Source organism: Eptesicus fuscus, chromosome 6 (assembly GCF_027574615.1).
Source record: "Eptesicus fuscus isolate TK198812 chromosome 6, DD_ASM_mEF_20220401, whole genome shotgun sequence".
Lineage (NCBI taxonomy): Eukaryota > Metazoa > Chordata > Mammalia > Chiroptera > Vespertilionidae > Eptesicus > Eptesicus fuscus.
This window is the reverse complement of record NC_072478.1, coordinates 65,531,676-65,540,895: the sequence shown is the minus strand read 5'-3', so window position 1 is coordinate 65,540,895 and position 9,220 is coordinate 65,531,676. Positions and strand designations below refer to the sequence as shown.

The 9,220-nt window shown below is 41.1% G+C and overlaps 1 long non-coding RNA gene across 1 annotated transcript; it reads left to right on the top strand.

Moving 5' to 3' along the window:
- Window positions 1-1,479: 1,479 nt before the first annotated feature.
- On the top strand, window positions 1,480-7,726 carry LOC114231543 (uncharacterized). Its single transcript, XR_008556247.1, has 3 exons — window positions 1,480-1,494; window positions 2,626-2,784; window positions 7,663-7,726. It is a non-coding gene; the product is annotated as an uncharacterized LOC114231543 (long non-coding RNA).
- Window positions 7,727-9,220: the final 1,494 nt, after the last annotated feature.

The following is a 9,220-nucleotide window of genomic DNA, read 5'->3' as shown; positions in this document are numbered from 1 at the left end:
AACAACTTTTCACTTAAATAAAAATTACTGCTATAATCTAAATAACAGTAACCTTGTTGCTGAAACTTCCCATTCGTTTTTACTTGCAGAAATCATATCTAGAAACGATGCACATTTCTTAGTCCAACTCCCTCATTTCCTGCTTTGACCAAGCATCTTTCGTAGCCTTTGGCCCAATGGCAAACCTATGTACCCCCTTTCACACCCATCTCACAGAGTGTCACGATGGAAGGAAGAAAATGGTTATCTGATTTTGTATGATGCAGAAAATAGGGGCCATACAAAGGGCTGATAAATCAGCAGTGCCACAGGGGACTGACTGCCTACAGCCGGGGTCTTCTGTGGCAGGACCTCAGGGAAGAATCTTGTGGCCTCTAGCTTCCAGTCATTTGCTGTACTCCCATTCTTTTCTTCTTGGAAAATCGTTGTGTGTGTGTGTGTGTGTGTGTGTGTGTGTGTGTGTGTGTATATTAAGTTAAATAGTATACAAATGCCACACGTTTAGGTGAAACATAGTACCAACACATTACCAGTTATTGCAAGCCCACACATAGAACATAAAGTACTGTTTCTGAATTGCAATGTGTGTTCTACAAGGAGATATTTAAATCAAGAAAGAAACAACAGAGGTTTCTTTCTTGTTTGGACAGTACTTTAGGACATCACAGAAACCTAGAGCTCTTTTTCCTCACTACATCAAATGAGCTGCATTTCCCAATTTGTTTTCCACCCTCCCTCGCCCCCCCAAAAAGGGCTGGATCCAAGCTGTGTTCAATTAAGGTCTGTGCTTACATGTACATTTCTATGGAGTTGATATTATTTGGAAGTTCTTTATGTAACCCCATTTAGTATGTATCTAAACATAGTATTAATATTTATGTTTTTTAGATTCAGCCCTATAAAATATTATTATCATTGCATGTTTACCCACCTCCACTTTCCCATAAGAAAATATTAAAATTTGTAAATATGGAGAGTAGGAAATGTGAATTCCTCCTGTAGAAAGAGCATTATTAACTGGAGCCTTCTGATTCTCACTGAGAATTAGTGTAGCAATTTTTCTATAGATAAAGGAACCTCTTATCTTACGAAGAGCTGCATTAATTACAGCCTGAAATTCTGTTCACACATCTCCTTTCAGAGCCAAGGAGAGAGCAGAAAAAAAAAACAAAAAGTGCTGTTGGAAGTCTGTACTCCCATTTTATTTTTCTTCTTAGAAAATAGCTTTTCTGAAAGGTAAACAGCACACAAACGTCATGAGTTTAGGTGGAACACAGTGCCAAAGCAATACTAATTATTCCAACAACAGCCGTGGCTATAACTTTAAAAGCAAAAAACAAATTCCAATGTTATGAGTAACTTTGTTGATCATAATAAAAGAAGATGCAATTTGATGTCAATAGCAGTATGAGTGTAGGAGGTAATTCTATTTCATTTTCTTTTCAGATGAAACAGAAATGGAACATGGTGATAGAAGCAAAAGAAAAAGCCCAGGTAATAACGAGTATAGAGATATCTACCATCTACATCAAGGCCAAAAGCTTCGGTTTGAGCAGTTTTTACTTTCTAGAATCTGAAAAAACCTATACTTCTTACTTCTCCCCATTACCCTTACTGGGTGATGGTGGCCAACTAATAAATGGACATGTAGGAGGAAAGTGAGAATAATCTATAGAGCAGATATTCACTATGACAGTGTTACTATTGTACAGGCAAATTTCACCAATACCTGCTTCCTGTTTTCTTTGCAGCTCTTCCTGAAGTTAGCTCCCTTTCCTGTTTAGCACCAACTCTTGCTCAGGCTTTGTCCAATGATTGGTTTCCGTCAAACTTTGTGTGCATTCGAACCTGCCAGATGGTGGTGCTGCCTATATGCTCAGGGTTGGGGAAATTTTCTCTCCTGATTTATTTATGCATCTATAAAAGAAGCCAGGATATTCTTATGCACTGTTACTATAGACCACGTTCTCCATACCACATTTACGAAAAGAATCAGGTCAAATAGAATACTTGGAAAACATTAAAAAATTGAAAGTAGCAGCAGACAAGCTAACTCTGATTAGCTAATTCTATCAGTTGAAACCCCAGGTAGTAACAATCCCATTACTCTTCTGTAAGAATCCTGAGGTAAGTAAATATGCTGAGTCTGTTAAAATAACTGGACCCAATATATATGGAATTGAGGTTCATCAAAGTAAAGCCAATTGCCTTTGGATTCTTGGGATGGGTTCATATTTGCACATGGTGTTGCCTAGTGCAGTAGAAAGAGAACAACCCTAGGTTGGCATTTCAGATCTGCCATTGATTGGCCAATGACCTTGGCCAAGTACCCTTCGATGCTCAGCGTTCCCCGCAGCAGGGAAAGTGACACTTGCAGAGCTGCTGGTAAAGGCAGAGATAGTGTCTAGGATGGTGCCTGGCACATATGGGCTCAGAAATAACTTACTGTTGTTGTTATGGTTAGTCATTATCCTGGCACACTACTTTTCCACCACATACCTCTAATATTATAATAAAGATCCTACTGGACTTGAAATAATAAGTAAAATAATATACCGCCTTAAATTTAGAGACCACTTTTGACTGCAAGTACTCAAAACCCTTTTCTATTTCTCCTCTGATTAGTTCTATAAACGGACAGGAATGCTGTTGTGGAGAATATGAGGACATCCCAGGGCAGGTGCAGGTGCAACACAGGATATCACTGCCCGGCCTCAGGCTGTCTGCACGCTTTCACCCGACAACCCAGACCAAGTGAAGGAACAAAATGGCCCCCTGAGGAAGGTGGGCAAAAGAAAACAGGGACCAACTCTTCCCATTTTAGGCCATCAGGGATGGCTCAAATGATCCCACCCACTGCACCAAATGCAAATCACGTCACCTGAAAAATTAAAGAATGTTGGGAAATGAGCAGTTTACACAGAAGCTAAGAACTGAGGCAAAGATCTGGATTTTTATCAAAAATCATTTTAAAACTTAGTTCAGAATTAGCCCAGTCATTGCTTCCGTTCTCGGCTTTTCTCAAGCTGTAGAAACAGAGCCAAACTCAGTGCCTTCAGGTTTTTTGTTGGCTGCGAAATCATAGGAAGCCCTCCATCCCTCCCTGGTGTTGCAATTCTTTCTCTGTGCCACCGCCTCATTCACCACCTGCCTCACGCCAACACATTGCCTACTATTTTCCTCTCTGCCCCTCCTTCCCGTGTGGCCGATTGGCCGGGAGCAGCGGGCCCTCCGGTCGCCGAGTCCCAGTGCCTGCGAGGCACCCAGGTCTGAGTTTTCCATGACGCACCTGCTGCCGTCAGGCTGGCTCCCAAGTAAATAAATGGTCAAATCTTTTCCAAAAGTGGTTTTGACAAAGAACAGCTTAAACCGCCAAAGATGTTGACAAATGCACTGTTACCTAGGAGAGGGGGTAAACCAACCCATTTGAACGGCAAGCGCAGATAAGGCCAGGTCTTTGTCCTCTTGCCTTTTTACATTGATATTCCTGGTGAGGGGAAGGGGGAGCAAAAAACTAAACAAAGGCGGATCTTTAGTGCTGGCTGCCCCAGGGTTGATTAGGATGCTGATCTGTGTGGCAGGTTTCTGGGTTCTCACTCAACTTTTTGGCTACTATTCAAAGGATTTAACAGCCCGTTTTCTAACTAGTAGTGTACAAAGCCGGTCTAAAAATAGTACATTCCAGGGTCTGAATTGGGTGAGTGGAATGAGTGGCAATGGCTGTATTGTAGAGGCAGATTACAAGTAAGGTATTCCGTGGTACTTGATCTGCAGGGTTATTCACATGCTTCGTCTGGTTTGGTTAAATAATGCAAACACATTTACCAATGTCCAGGACTGTTTTGTTTACTTGTGCTCTGGAGTGCTCATGTGTGTTTATGACAGACAAATGTGCATGTTCTATTTTCTGACAATCAAACAAAGCTCTCCTGGGTGAGGCAGATAGCCTAGTGAACCAATGGAGCCCGCACCCCTGAGAATCGCTGATGTGGCACCTTGGTGGCTATTAGTGACAGGTTTCCTGCTGCGCTGGCTATCCTAAAGGATTTTTGCTGAAGGTAGGAATCCAGAAGAGGCTCTGACAACTGGTGGGACTGCTAGGCCTGGCTGAAATCTCGCTGGAAACCACGTGTGAGAGCTTGAGCCTTGCCAGGCATTTTTCCCAGGGAGAGCAACTCTGCTCATTGCCCAGCTACTGTAAATGGGCTGTGTGGACAGCGAAGGTGAGGTCATGTCCCTACATCTCCAGGAGAAGTGTGGCTGCCACGGTCACAGGAGACTCGGGCTCAGCGAGGAGCCTAAAAGAACTTTACAGAAGAACAATATTCTCTGGAACGAAGATGCCAGGAAAGTGTTTAACAGTCTGAAAGAGAAGCCACCCCTCCTAAGTGTTTTCAGCTGTGAATGATGCTTCTGCCTATATATTTTGAGGGGAGAATTTTTTCTCATACCAAAATAATTATTTCCTACATAAAAAGTTGGGAGACTCTCTTATTCTAATTCAATATAGAAACTTGTGGGTCATTCTGGCAGGTCTACTTCCTCTCAGAAGATGGAAACTGAGACCAGTGACTGCTCTTGAAGGAGTTAGACTAGGGAAATGCATCACAGAAGATTAAAAAAACAAACAAATCCCAGCTCGTCACTTTGGCAAACACTTGTCCCACCCAAAGTTCATGTCTTGGGTCTGATAGTCCCTAGAAGTGGACATATTGGCACCCCTCTCTCCCCTACTCATGCTCTATGACTTTGGGACAGTTACATAAACTCTTTGACCCCACCCCCACCCCCCAGTTTCCTCATCTGTAAAATAGTGAGAATAACACCCACCTCATTAAGTACATTGTTGTGAGGATTAAGTGAGGTAATATAAGCAAAGCATGTAGCCCATGGTAATAAATGGGAGGCATTTAACAGCATTCCTGGGCAAAGCCTCTCACCTGCCTGATGCAATCCTGGCCTCCCTCAAAATAGGTATCATCTCATAGGCACAGATGTCTAATTCCTTTTGAGAATTACCACCGTCCTCATTATTATCCTGGGTGTTGAAGAATGAACAACTTAGAAAGCATTAAATCAGAATTTTCTGTCATTTCCCTCTTTATAACCAACTACATGATAATGAGGGCTATTTCTCCTTGGAGATGTCTTGAATGATAACATAAACCATTACTTTGGCCATTTTGGAATTTCTTCAATCTGGCTTTTATTTCTTATCTAAGGAATTACGATTTTTTTCCAATAAGATAAACATTTGCTTACATCCCTAAAGAGTCAGGAAAACAACATATAGTTCATCTCTTGTTTGAGACTGCATTTTTCAAATGAACAAGAGGATATAACTGAATAGACTTTTTTGGCACATCTTCAGGCATGAGCAGAGTGAGCTCTGAAGAGCCTGATGTCGTTATGGAGACATGGAGAACCAAATAACTTCCAAAATCATGCAAAAAAAAAAAAAATGTACCCACCATGTTTGTAAAGTTGAGAAGGGCAGAGGAGGTAGCTCTATAAATGGAAAAATCAGTCTGTAAAACAAAGTGTAGACAACACCTCTGCTGGTAGCTATTCTCAGCACCTGTGCTGCAGGGTTCTACAGTTATTCTGCAAAGAAGGGTCGCTGTTACTACTACAGCTTTAAGTGATCACCATCCAAAGTTAACTAAGCTCCTGTAAACAAAATTACTTCAGTCAAGTGCATAAAAATATTGGAATTGACCTCTGTACAAAATTTTCACATCACAATACTTAAAAATCACATTGGAAAGACAATTTTGAAAATTGTCCAAGAGGGCATAATCTTGCCTCTAAGGTGCTTCTATTCTCAAAGGAATAAAATGTACACATACAGCAATGGAAAGAATGACATTTTCTTCTTCAATTAATTTGAGGTTTGTTTATTTTTTGTTTGTTTTATTGTAAGACTACCTATTAATGTGCTGACTATGTCTAGGTATCAAAAGAGACAAAACTATCCCTGTACGCGTGGATCTTGTGGAGAAAGAAATTACTTTCATCTAAAACCACTCAAGATAGTGGGTATGAGAACCCAATTTCATTTAATTAGCCACTAAAAATTTGACAGAGATCACCAAGGCTTTGGACGGTCAACACCAGGGTAGGCTGGGTGGCAGAGATGTGGTATTTTAGTAAAGAGTAGGTGAGGTTGGCTGCCATGGGTTGAATTGTGTTCCTTCCCCCAAATTCCTCTGTTGAAGTTGTAACCCCCACGACCTCAGAATGTAACTGTATTTGGAGATAGGGCCTTTAAAGAAATAATTAAGTCATAATTAGCATGGTCCTAATTCAATATGACTAGTGTCCTGCTAAGAAGAGGTGATTAGGACACAGACACTCAGAGGGGAGACCATGGGAAGACACAGGGAGAAGGTGGCCACCCACAAGCCCAGGAGGGTGGCCTTAGAAAAAAACAATCCTTTGGACATCTTGATCTCAGATCTAGCCTCCAAAATTGTGGGAAAATAAACGTCTGTTGCTAAAGCCACTCAGTCTCTGTTCCTGTGTGGTAGCAGCCCAGGTAGACTAGGGATGAGTAAGGATTGTTAAGGTAGAGAAAAGAGGCAATGGGCTCAGCACAGTCCTCTCTCCTGTTATTAAATATCTAATTCTTGTTTGCATTTTATTTTCTTTGTTTATGTCTTTGGTGTAGATAGTGGGGAGAAGGGAGATGGGAAAGGAATTGGGGAGGGGAGAAGTGGAAACAGAAAAGAAAGAGACTATTTGACACCTTACCAGTGTTTTACTAGAGATGATTGGATATGGAAAAGCAGCAGAAAGCAGCAACTGTAAAAGCAGTGAGCAGTTTTAAAACTAAGGAATAGCATTAAGAATAAGGAACTATAGAGTGTTTAACAAAATTATTGAAAATCTGAAATGTATCTGCACTCAATAAGAAGTCTTTATTGCTCACTTGTGGCCTCTTGATAAGTTCAACCTTTATCTTCTAAAGATAAATTCCAATATTATCATTATAGTTATCACTTCTATGATATTTATAACACCCCAGGGTTGCCATCCTGCCACATTATTTTTGTACTGTTGAAATACTTTTTAAAAAGAACAATGGATATAAATGATGCAAATGTAATATGGAAGCATTTATATCAATAGCAAAGACATGGCTGGGCTATTTAGTCAAATAGGACTTGTCACTCAGGTGATTCTTATTACCCATTGAACATTTCCCAGTGGTTCAGGGGCTTTCAATTGGTTGAGAAACTTAGGTAAGGACAGGTGCCAATAGATGAAGATAAAAGGCTGCCTCAAATCTAACCTACTAAAATCTGGGATAATCCCCAAACTCATCTAATATATTTTATCACCCAGACATAATTTGTTTTCAGTGGTGATGTTAAAAAAAAATGCTGCTTAAGTGACCACATGTGCATTGTTGTTTCTTAAGGAAAGAGCTTATGATTGGTCTGAGCTCCTATGAAGTACTTTAGTCTCAGTAGAGAATTTAGAGAAATATGGCCTTTTCATTATAATTTTGCAAATTGTGTTTGGGGTGGGCAGGAAATAGGATTACTGAGAAAGGTTTTTATACTCTGATGAAAAATATTCATTAGAAACTATTAGAAAAAATATTTGTTGTGGACAACATTTCTTACTTTAGAACTCTCTTATTTTTGCTCTCTCTAGGTCGAAAGGCCTGGGCGCCTTCAGAGGTCCCTCCCCGGCTAAGGTCTGGAGGCTTCCCATAAGAGACTCCTGCATTGGGCAGCGTGTAGTCTCTAGGCCATCTACTTTCCCAGGAGAAAAAGGTGAAATATAAAACATCTTTGGTGCTTTTCTTTGTATCTCTGTCACTAGCACAATGCTCAGCTTGGCAAACATTGAGAGAGAGAGAGAGAAAGAGAGAGAGAGACAGAGAGAGAGAGAGAGAGAGAGAGAGAGAGAGAGAGAGAGAGAGAGAGAGAGAGACAGAGAGAGAATGAGAATGAATGAATATTGGCTTTATGCACAATTGCTACACTTGGAAATGTGGTCTGCAGTGGTAGGAAAATTCAAGCTAAATTTCTATAGAAATTCTGTCCTAGTAAGTATGCTGTTCAACCATTGGCCCCAACCATCACCTCCTAACCCACCTGCTTCCATAGAGAACACTTTGCTGCATAGAAGGATTGTTCCTGCCATCAAGGCATTGAGAAACAAGGATACCATGTCCATCCTAATGACTTCCATTTCAGTTATGACAGGGCTTTACATGCCCCAGAATAATCTGAGCGATCATCCCCAATTCTTCTCCTAGGGTCATTATATCTGGAATGAGAGGAAGGAAAAAGAAAAATAACACCCTTGTTAAGTGAAAGAGACTGGGCAAGGTACTGTAGAAAACACATTTAGTAGAAGGTTCACCCAACCCACAAGGCTCTCCTCAGCTCCACCGCTCACCACAGACTGAGCCCCTTCAGCCCAGTTACATTGTTTGAGCTCACAGCTCCCTCCCCCTGTACCCAGCCAACACCCACTCCTGCCACAGTGAACTCCTGCAGCAGCTGAGACATTGGAAAGGGAGTATGGGATTCCATTCCCTCGATACTGAGGTCTTGGAAAGGGAAGACATAAACCCATGGGCAGTCACATTCTGTCAGCTCTGTTGGCTTAGAAGAGAGAAAGCCAGTCCTCACAAAAAAGAGGAAAAAAAAAAAAAAACAGACATACAAAGCGAGGCTGCAATGGCTCCTGATGACATTTTGTTTCTTGGTTCCAGCCTCATTAGAAGGCTCAGCTGAATTCTTGATTTTAAGAATGATGGGATATCACTTATAATTAAATCTCTCTCTGTCTCAATCTCTCTCACATTTTTTTCTTAAATTAGCTCAGGTGGGTTTCTGTTACCTGGAATGAAAGGAATCCTAACTAATAAAGCAATGCACATGCTTTACCTTATTTAACATGGTTTTCACAACAGCTCTGTGAGGTATTTTTAATCTCTATTTTACAGATGGGGGAACTGGTATTAACTAAGTTGCATAGGCCTTATGCCATGTACATTTCAGGCATAGCATTTGAACACAAGTTTTCTGGCTTCTAAAACCTGGGCTTTTCACACCGGGCCCTTTTCCCTGTGGAGGTGCTCTGACAGCTAGGAGGATCTTCCCTGCGGCCTTAGAGCGACACTAAAGTTTTACAAACCTGAGGTAACAAAGATTCCAGACACCACAAGTGCCCCCTGAATGCTTATTCCCTGGCAGGA